This window comes from Theobroma cacao, chromosome 9 (genome assembly GCF_053813885.1).
Source record: "Theobroma cacao isolate CCN51 chromosome 9, ASM5381388v1, whole genome shotgun sequence".
NCBI lineage: Eukaryota > Viridiplantae > Streptophyta > Magnoliopsida > Malvales > Malvaceae > Theobroma > Theobroma cacao.
Genome location: NC_142647.1, coordinates 30,861,839 through 30,873,676, shown reverse-complemented (window position 1 = coordinate 30,873,676; position 11,838 = coordinate 30,861,839).

Here is an 11,838-nt window from a genome sequence, read left to right as displayed (position 1 = left end):
GTAGTCCTTTCATTTCAACAAAGATTTTGACCACCTTCCCCTCAAAACTGGGCAAAGTAGTAAACATCAAAGTTGTAGCCCTTCCTCTTAGCTTTCTAATGGTTAAAAAATCATGTTATTTAAACTTCTGTAGTGGGAGATATACTTGAAAAACCGAAACATATGCAAATAGGGCTACCGTTCATTATGCACCTTTTTTCACCAATTAAAATTATTTTTGATCCTACTCCTATAACGATATAAAATAATTATAAGTAAAGTAAAACTAGCATCATTAGCTCAAATTAAACATTTAAACATAAGTTTCACCTCAAGTTACGCGTCTATGAAGGTCGAGGTTTCACATTCTCCCCCATTAAAATAAATTCGGTCCCCGAATTTAAATCGAAGTATAAGGTAGCATACCTCTACATATTAAAGAGGTGTCGATACTTTGTCCACATCTCCTCCTCGGCTTCCCATGTTACCTCTTCGCTGGTGTGGTTTTGCCATAACACCTTCACTAAGGCTATCTCCTTTGAACGAAGCTTTTTGACTTGTCTATCAAGGATAGTTACCGGTTGCTCCTCATATGTTAAATCATCTCTTAACTGGATGGTTTCATACTGTATTACGTGAGATGGATCTGGGTTATACTTCTTAAGCATTGACACATGAAACACAGGGTGAATATTTGAAAGGTCTGGCGGTAATGCCAAATGATATGCTACTGCTCCAACCCTTTCTAAGATCTCGAAGGGTCTTATATACCGAGGGCTCAATTTTCCTTTCTTGCCAAACCTCATTACCCCTTTTGTTGGTGAGACCTTCAAAAATACATGATCCCCCACTTGAAACTCCAAGTTCCTTCGTCTGTTATCAGCATATGACTTTTTCCTACTTTGGGCTGAGAACATCTTTTGACCAATCATACATATTTTCTCGGTGGTGTCTTATACCAACTCAGACCCCAAGAGTTTCCTTTCTCCCACCTCTAGCCATCCAATGGGTGACCTACACCTCTGTCCATATAACGCTTCAAATGGTGCCATTTGGATGCTAGCTTGGAAACTGTTATTGTAGGCAAACCCCACTAAGGGCAGATATCGATCCCACCTGACCCCAAGGTCTATTACACAGGCCCTCAACATATCTTCCAATATTTGTATTGTCCGTTCAGACTGTCCATCAGTCTAAGGGTGGAAAGCAGTGCTAAAATCCAACTTAGTGCCCAACGCTTCCTGTAACTTCTCCCATAACCTACTGGTGAATTGTGCCCTTCTGTCAGATACTATAGAAACAGAAATGTCATGCAGCCGTATTACTTCATCTACATAAAGCTGGGCATACTGGGCGGCCTCGTGTGTAGTTTTAACCGGAAGGAAATGAGTTGATTTCGTTAACCAGTCTACTATGACCCAAATCGAGTCGTAGCCCCCACTAGCTCGAGGCAAACCCGTTACAAAATCCATTGCAATATGCTCCCACTTCCATTCAGGCACTAGTAATGGCTGAGTAGCCCTGCAGGCCTTTGATGCTCTGTTTTAACCTGTTGACAAACCAAGCATTTGGAGACGAACTCAGCTACATCTTTCTTAAGTCCTTCCCACCAATATACCTCTTTCAAATCTTAATACATCTTTGTAGCCCCTGAATGTACCACATAGGCTGCCATGTGAGCTTCCTTCAATATTTTTCTCCTCAACCCGTCACCATCAGGCACATAAAGTCTGGTTCCATACCTCAACACTCCATCTGTGCCTTCGGTAAACATTTCTCCTTTCCTTCCCTGAGGATCCTCTAAGGCCTTAGCTACGGACTCATCTTTGCTTTGTGCTTCTTTAATCCGGTCCATTAAAATATGCCTCACTCTAAAATGTGCTAGCAATGCATTTGCCTCCGAAACTTTCAAATGCACACCCATGTCTCCCAAACTATGCATCTCCCTAATCAAGAATCTCCTATCTGCAGAGATATGTGCCAGGCTTCCCATCGATTTTCGACTCAAGGCATCCCCCACTACATTTACCTTATCGGGATGGTAGAGAATAGTACAATCACAATCCTTTAGCAACTCCATCCATCTACGTTGCCGCAAGTTAAGATCCTTCTGCTGAAATATATATTTCAAGCTTTTGTGGTCCGTATATATCTCGCAAGTCTCACCATACAAATAATGTCTCCAAATCTTTAAGGCAAACACGATTGCTGCCATCTACAACTCGTGTGCGGGGTAATTCTACTCATGCCTTTTAAGTTGCCTAGATGCATACGCAATCACTTTTCCATGATGCATTAATACACACCCTAAACCAATCCGTGATGCATCACAGAATACCGTATAACCCCCTGTGCCTTGTGATAAGCTTAATACTGAAGCTATGGTGAGACATGCCTTAAGCTTCTCAAAGCTATCCTCACAAGCATCAGACCACTCAAATTTTGTATCTTTACATGTTAGCTTAGTCAGAGGGGAGACTATTTTCGAAAAGTCCTTCACAAAACGACGATAATAACCAGCCAAACCCAAAAGCTTCTAATCTCTGTAACTGATGTTGGCCTTGGCCACTTTTTCACTACCTCAACTTTCTTTGGATCAACTTATACCCCATCCTTGGAAATCACATGTCCTAAGAATGCGACACTTTTAAGCCAAAACTCACACTTGGAGAACTTGGCATACAATCGATGTTCTCTCAAAGTTTAGAGCACTATCTTAAGATGCTGCTCATGCTCCTCTCGGTTCTTTGAGTAAATCAAGATGTCATCAATAAACACCACCACTAACGTATCCAAATAGGGCTTGAATACTCGGTTCATCAAATCCATAAAGGCCGCAAGGGCATTAGTAAGCCCAAATGGCATCACCAAGAACTCATAGTGCCCATATCTTGTTCGAAATGCAGTCTTTGGTATATCTTCATTTCGGATCCTTAACTGATGGTACCCAGATCGCAAATCTATCTTAGAGAAACATTGTGCTCTTTGTAGTTGATCAAATAAATCATCTATTCTTGGAAAAGGATACTTATTCTTCATTGTCACTTTATTAAGCTGTCGGTAGTCAATGCACAGTCTAAGTGACCTATTTTTCTTCTTTACAAATAACATCGGTGCTCCCCATGGTGAGACACTAGGATGGATGAAGCCTTTATCCAACAAATCTTCTAACTGATCCTTAAGTTCCTTAAGCTCCGCAGATGCCATTCTATATGGGGATATGGATATAGGTATAGTGTCGGGAATCAATTTTATGCAAAATTCAATCTATCGCTAGGGAGGCAAACCTAGTAGTTCCTCGAGAAATACATCCATGAACTCATTCACCACCGACACTTGGTTTATATCTCCAACCTTCGCCTGGGTATCCCTTACAACAGCCAAGTAACCTTGACAACCCTGTCTTAATAGCCAACTAGTAGACAGGACTGATATCAAATTAATTGGAGCATTACTTCTATCCCCCTGAATACTAAATGATGGTTCACAGGGAAAATCAAATCTAACCAATTTGTGATAGTAGTCCACACTGGCATGGCAAGGTGATAGCTAGACCTGTCAAAATGGGCCTGGCCCATTGGGTCAGCCCATTTTTCATTTAATATGGGGTAAGCTGGGCCATGAAAATTTAGGCCCATATTTAAATCGGGCCTAGATGGGTCAGCCCACCAAATCAATGGGTTGGGGTTGGCTCGGACAGGCCAGCCCTATGGGCCAAAAAAATAATAATTTTAATTAATTTAATTTTATATATTTAATTATCTAAAATTAATAATTTAATTACTAATAATATTACTTATTTTATATATTTTAATGTGTTTAATCTTTACTTATCAAATTAATAATTTTAATTTATGAATTAAATCATAAAATAATTTTATTAATAGAAAATTTATTAACTAAAATTAAAAAAATGAATTTTTTTTGAAAAAAAAAGAAATGGGCTGGCCCAACCCAACCCATGGGCTAGCAAGGGGTGGGTTGGGTTAGGAATTTCACAACCCATATAAAAAATGGGCTGGCTTGGCCCGGCCCATATTTTTTCAGCCCACAAGGGCTAGGGCTGGGCAGGGCTAGCCCATATTGACAGGTCTAGTGATAGCCAATCCATCCCTAAGATCACATCAAAGTCTAAGGTGTCTAACACCACTAAATTCACCGAGGTGTCTTTGTCTTTAACTCGAACTACACAAGACTCATATTCCCATTCAGCCACAATACCTCCTTTAAAGGAGTAGACACCACTAATTGTTCTTCTCTCCTAACACGGTCTTGACCCAAGCAAGATGCAAAGCATGGAGAAATAAAAAGAATGGGTAGCACCAGGATCAAACAATACCCGAGCATTCATATTACAAACTGAGAGAATACCTGATAACACTACGTTGGATGTCTAGGCCTCTTGCGGTGTTAAAGCAAACACCCTTGCTTGACCCCTACTGGCGGAACTTTGACATCCAGACCCAGAAGGCTTGCCCTGAGAGGAAGTACAAGCACCTCTACCTCTGGATCCGCTGGCCTCTCGATCCGATGAGGCAGCAATTGAGAGAGCAGACGAAACTGGCTGGGTGGAACCCTGAGCAAAATCTTGTGATTGATGAGCCATCAGACAATTCCTCCTAATATGTCCAGGTTGACCACACCCATAACAAACTTTCGCAGCATGCAAGCATCGTCCACTATGTCGTCTTCCACAAGTATCACAAGGGTGGATAACTTGACTGCCTTGTTTAGAATCTTGCTGTCTTCCCCCATCAAAGGTTTTCTGCCCTAATCCAACACTGGCACTAGCCACATCACTCCCCTTTTGAGCCAATCATGAATCCCTTTGTGGACCCTGACGGCTAGAAGATGACATCCCACTACTGAAATCTCTACGACCTTGATGACATTCTATCTTGGCCTTTTTTGTTTTATCCCTCACAGCCTTACTCTCACTGGTCCTTATCTTAATCCGCTAAGCATAATCCACTGTTGCGAAGTAAGTATTGAAATCTCGGGAGGCCATAGCCCTAAACAATGGATTCACTAGCACATCCACAAACCTCTGAATTTTCATCTCCTCAGTGGACACTAGATAAAGTGCATACCGAGCTAGCTACGTGAATTTGATGTTGTATTCTGACACCGTCATACTCAACGTTTGTACTAAAGCCTCAAACTCCTTGGCTTTGGCATTACGTACACTAAGTAGTAAAAATCGATCTAAAAAAGCTGTACTGAACTCACTCCAAGTCAACGGCACTGCATCCGTTGGTTTGCCTCTACATAAAGAGCTATACCATTGCTGCGGCATGTCCTCTTGTCGGAAGGCGACTAGCTCGACTGATCGGACATTGGAACATCCTAAGGCTTTACAAATCTTCTCCATCTTATCTAAGAAAATCTGGGGCTTCTTTGATGCATCAGACTCTGAAAATGATGGAGGCTTAAGCTTGAGAAAATTAGGAAGAGAAATCTCTAAATGACCCCTCTCGACCTCACGATGTTGGCGATTGGCTTATCCTTAGGAGCTAGGGGATTCTTGTGATATAGGTCTCTCCTCCACTATCCTCTGAATATCATCCATATGGGTCACCATCATCTCTACAACCTGATTGACTCCCTGTAGGCTTGCCACCAAGTCCTCAATAGTAATGCCCCCAATTGGTTGTCTATCCACATCGCCCGAAGACTGCCCCTCCTCTCGTCTACTCACAAGCGTATCCGTCCTCATCAGCCTAGTGGCCCTGCCACATCTACCTCGACCCCTAAAGATGGATGCCCGTTGCCTATCTGTCAGCTCATCAGAAGCATCTTGCTCCCCCATCCATCTTGAGGCGGCTCATGTCTTAGGTGACATTCTTACCTAGACAAGAGTAAACGCTTGTTATTAAACACATTTTACAATTATAATCATATCTAAGGAAGAAGGTGGTTTCTACGATAGGGAATCTATGTGGTCCATTGGTTGCAAAATGTGCCGCGGTTCACACTTCACAACAGAAGTTTTCACATAAAGACCCGACACTCCTCTGGATTAACAAAAAGAAGTCCTATAACCTAAACAACTTAGAGCTCTGATACCAAGTCTGTCACAAGGGGTGGGAGATCACGAAGCCCCTAGCCCTTCGCTACGGTGGCAACAAATTGTACCTATCAAAGTACTCATAGGGTGGGAGATCACGAAACACCTTTCTCTCCCACCCTCCCCTATAAGCCCCTAGGCGGAGAGTCATGCTTCGCCACTGTTCACATGCGAGAGTTCCCAAGGATTGGTTAACAACTTTTTGCTCTGATACAAAGTCTGTCACAACCCGATTTCCAAGTCGTGACAGACGCACAGACTCAATGGACGTAGTCCATTAAGTCCAAGCAAGCCTATCTATATTATCTTGCTCATTATTCCATCAAAGTTACTAAAGTCACATTTTGTAATTTCGAACCAAAATAATGCTAACCATTTTCGACTCTTAGTGACATACCAACCAAATATACATACATTGTCTAAAATATATGTCTTAACAATTTACACCAAGTTTGACCATACATATAAAAAAGAAGACTCGATTTCTAGCGAAGAGACTCAGACGAATGTGCAACTACTGAATGCCAAGACACCTACCAAGGGTCGAATATATAAAGATACCTCGACCTAGTTACCAACTGCCTCTTGATTTGAAAACATGAAGTTGAAAATAATGAGTATAAACCCAATGAGTGAACATATGAAGGGAACAAGCAATATAATAAGAAAAAGTTTGAAATCATAATGCACTTATTTGAAAACGATGAACTTTAGCTTAAGTCCTTATTAAAACCCTTAATTGAACTCTTGGTTGAGAAATCATGTGACGATAGAGAATTCATATCCAACATGAAATTGGAGAAGTGGAAAATATGGCAAAAACCAACCAAATGATAAGCGGAACAGAAAGTTTCATTCTAGCTGCAACGAGAAACAGAGCAACAAGAAAGACTTCCTTTCATCCTAAATAAACCATTTCACTACAATGCAAATTGATTTGGAACACTAAAAAAAATGCTCAAGGTTCAGCAAGTAAGATTCCACATACATTATAGTCACACATGTTATTCATAAAATCTTTATTGCATTAATACATGTGAACATATGCAAACATATATGTATATATATACATCCACCACCTCCCTAACTCATGTGCATGCCCCCACATCATGCACATCTAATGCCATCGTGTACATCCCTCTACATCGTGCACAGGGGCAATATCACCATCCGCCTACCTCACCACCGTCATTACTGGTATGTGCATCCCCCCACATAGTGCACACATACGGTTATATCCATTACACAATATTATCTATCAATGTACTATACATATATATATATATATATATATCAACATTATACCGAAGCACATGGATTTATCACACTTTCCATTTCACAACATAAAGATATTTCATAAGGGCTTGTTCCCAAGCACTTTTTTTTTTAAAGAGAATTGGATAAATCATTCAAAATATTTGTCCAAATACATTCACATATCTCAAAACAGTTTTGAAATGCAAGTTCACTCACCTATCTTTGTTGATTCTTAAAGCAGCTCCAACTTCCACTAATGCCCTGAATGGTGATGTAGGGTTTCGGTGGAGCCTATCACACATTAGCATCAGAATCAACTCAATCACATAACCATAATTCTAAAAGCTATCTCCTAAATCATGTTCCACTAGTTATTCCTAACTAGCTTTCAACTACCATCAAGTGGCTATTTATTTGCACTATTATAATCGCACCTAAATGAATAAACTACCTCAACTACACAACACTCATAAATCTAACTATTAATCATTCTCAACAACTAAAATATCAACTCAATTTCAATGCTTACCTTGCTAGATTTACAATTGAATATCTCCTCAAGAATTCCCAAACTATTATAGAAGGTCTTTCTTTCTCTCTCTAAAATCCTAATTAGTGAGAGAAAGTATTGATCTAAAACATTTCAAGGGTTTTAAGGTGAAAGAGTGAAAGAGAATAAGAGGTTCTATAAAAAAAATGCACAAAAGCATGAAAATGAAGGCTAACTTGAGAGAGTTATGGAAACTTGAAGAGTACTCCCATGGAAGGTGAAGAAATGTGGGATGGGAGGAAGAAAAAGAAGATGAAGTGATGGAAATCTGAGAAATGTGTTAGAGAATGAAGATATTTATAGGTAAAACTTATCCAATTGTTCATAAAATTACAATAATGCCCTTAGCAATGCCACTTGTCTTCCTCTTGTTCTTGTGAAATCTTTTACTCTTTTGACATTAGGGAAAGGTCCAAAATCCTCTGAAAGAGGTCCTTTAAGTAGCCCCAAAAAGTCCTAGCTTCAAAAACCCCAAAATCTTGTTATTTATAGAATTTACGATGAGGGCCGCAGCTCTCAATTTCCAATGCCGTGGCGCTTAAACATTCTGCAAATTTCGATTCTTCTAGCACAATTCTTTCATTTTGACAAAGATTTCGACTTCCTTCCCGTCAAAACTGGGCAAAGTGGTAAACATCAAAGTTGTAGCCCTGCCTCTTAGCTTTCTAATGGTCAAGAAATCATGTTATTTGAACTTATGTAGTATGAGATATACTTGAAAAACAGAAATATATGCAAATAGGGCTACTGTTCATTATGCACCTTTCTTCACCAATTAAAATTTTTTTTTATCCTACTTCTATAACGACATAAAATATTTATAAGTAATGTAAAACTAGCATCATTAGCTCAAATTAAACCTTTAAACATAAGTTCCACCTCAAGTTACGCGTCTATGAAGGTCAAGGTTTCACATTCCCAATCTATATTCATTACCTTGATAACTCGGTTTATGGATTTTTAATTTCAACTTTACTAAACTAGTGAAATTAATGGCTTTTACCAAGCTTTTATCAATCAAGCTTTCCTAACCTCATCAGCCAAAGTTGACTGCTTTGCAAATGTGTAACTTGATCACTAATTGATCAAGAGCAAAAATGAGTAGATAAATTCTTCACACTTTGTAGCTCAATTCCTTTCAATATGATCTCTTTAGATAGTTAGAACTCACGTCCAACTTTTTATAGCATGTTTCAAAAATCAAGTTATTTGAATCAAATCTTTCTATTAGATGTGTCAAAAAATGCAGCAAACTTCAGACTTAAGTAACTTTCAGATCTGTTTGATAATTAAGATTAATCGCTTAATGTTCGTACATTAGTTTGACTTTGAACTTCATTCTTTATGTTGATTGCATATTAAAATGTTATCTAATCGATTGAATTAGTCCCATGTAGGCTTCAAAACCTTGAGATGCTTTTAGATATATTCAGTCATCTTGGATTTACTTCTTTTTAAGGCCAAGCATACTTATACAAATATAATACTTGTAAAGTCAAGCACATACATTGGACAACCAAAAGAGAATATTTTGTTATCATAAGAAAAAATATGGAGTCAATCCTTTTCTATTTTTATGATGACAAATTAAAACACTCCTTGATAAAGGGTGTAGTATCTAACTTTCAGATGTCATGAAATTTGGACAACGTGTATGCTTGTCTATACTAGAGCAATAAATCATTCTAATATGGGTAGGGAGGGGTGAGTAGTTGGTTGCATCAATTAATTCAATAAGAAAATTTCATTAACTGACTTTCTTAAAAAATTTAATTGAATTGACCAACTTTGACTCTTATGTTATAAACAAGCATCCAAACATTAATAAACACCATTGTTAGGGTTTAAGAGATAAGCATTCAATTGGTAACCTATAAACTCAAGTTAGATGCACACAAAGTCCTTATATAATGTTGACATTTAAACTCATGGAAGACATAGTTAACATTTAAATACATGTTCTAAAGATATTTCAACTATGTCCTAAAAATATGTCATGATCAAACTTGATAATCAAATTCATATTCAAGTACATAACTCTAGTCAAGTTTTAGACTTCAAAAATTAAGGTCAAGCGAGATTAAATATCATGTGGGCATGTGACTTGACCAAAATGATAGATGAACTAAAAATGATTTTCATGAAGGTCAATTAGTTCATCCTAATCACATCCGTATGCATAATCAATTTTGAAACAATCAATTAAGCACAAACATGAAGCATATTGCAATAATTGATTCTTAGACTAAACTTTTGAACATTCAAATTCTCAAGAAATGAACACATGAACATTTTTTTTCTTAAGAAATAATGTTTTCTATGTATGTATATGAGAAATAATATTAGATTTAAGCACTTATGAACAAATCAAGCACAATGAGAATATGTGTTTTTTATCAAAAATGATTTTGTTCAACTAAGCTATATCATCAAAGTCAATAATTAATAAATCAACTTTAATCAAATGAAACCAAAAAGATTTTGCAAGAAAATCATTTGACAAAAATTTAATTTCTCTTTTCAAAAACTTTGCACTTGAAGCATGCAGGATTTGAGTTTAACATGCTTTCTGTAAAATCATGAGCTCAATGTCACTCAACTTTATTCAATTATGTTCTTATTGATTTGTGAATGTGTAGCAAGCATAATGAATCATATTTATGCATGTCAAGGGTTGTTTCCAAATATTTCACAATCATATATAAAAAATGCCCTTACAACTATTCAAGCTTGCAAGCAAACATGCACATCTAATAAGAACAAGTCCAAAAGTATTTTCATCATCCAACAACCTTGTTTATAAATCATCATAGGCTTAAGGATAGCAAACATTTTTCATATAATGTATCAATTCAAGTAGTCAATTCTTATTAAGCTCAAATTTAACCAATTTGAACTACTCAAGCAAGTTCTAAAACGCAAATCAAGATTGTTTAAATGGTCAAATTATTATAGACAAAGGGAAATTAAAAAGTCAACTCTTGAAACTCAATTTTCCTGATTTAGACTACAAGAATAGGCAATTATGCAAACCGATCTATTACTCATATTAGCCATTTCACATGTCATCAACATCAAATCTTTTATGCTTAAAAATAATGCTCAAAAATCATTTTTCCTTAAAGAAATAATATATAATCAATATCACAAAACATGAGGAAATTTTATCAAAACAATTTTCCACAAGCAAAATCAATAAAGAAAAAGATGACATATTCAAGTTCAAATGTAAGAGTATAGTTTTAGTCTCATAAGTTCATACTTTCTTCAAGATTATGCAATTTGTAACATTTATCACATTTAAATCAATTTTGCATAGTCAAGATTTGTCAATAAAGCTCAAGGAAGAATTGTGCATTCAATATTCAAGTAAGAATACGAAATCAAAATTTTCAATCAAAGAGGCAAACAATTTTTAGAAACCAAGTTAAACCAATCAATCTCAAGAAATTGTAAAGCATAATTCTTAACTTTAAAAGCACAGAAAAAAAACAAAGAAAAAAGTGAAAAAGAAGTTGCCTATTTTCATTTTGTGGGTCTAGAGAGTATCTAATCTTTAAGTTGTTTCTCCTTGCTCTAGCACATTTAACTCTTCATCCCATTTTGCCTTTTCAAGTTAACAAGGATCTTTACTCAAGGTGTTTAAACCTACAAATTTGAGACACATGCTCTGATATAAATTGTTGGAAACATTAGCTTAATAAATAAGTGACAAGAATGTCCAAGAAGGGGGTGAATTGGACTTTAAAAAAATGTTTTGAACTTGAAAAACTAGAACATACTACTGTAGTTGATTACAAAAAGTTTCTAGTCAATTATGCATGTGAAGAACTTGTTTTAAAGTAATTTGAACATCTTATAGTTGACTCTATTAAACTTGTAGTCGACTCTTGACTAGTAAATTATTTTCAAAGCTAGTGGAAAAGGTTTCAAAGAGGTTTTTGATGCATACGTAAATCTTTAGTAAAACTACTAAATTAAATGC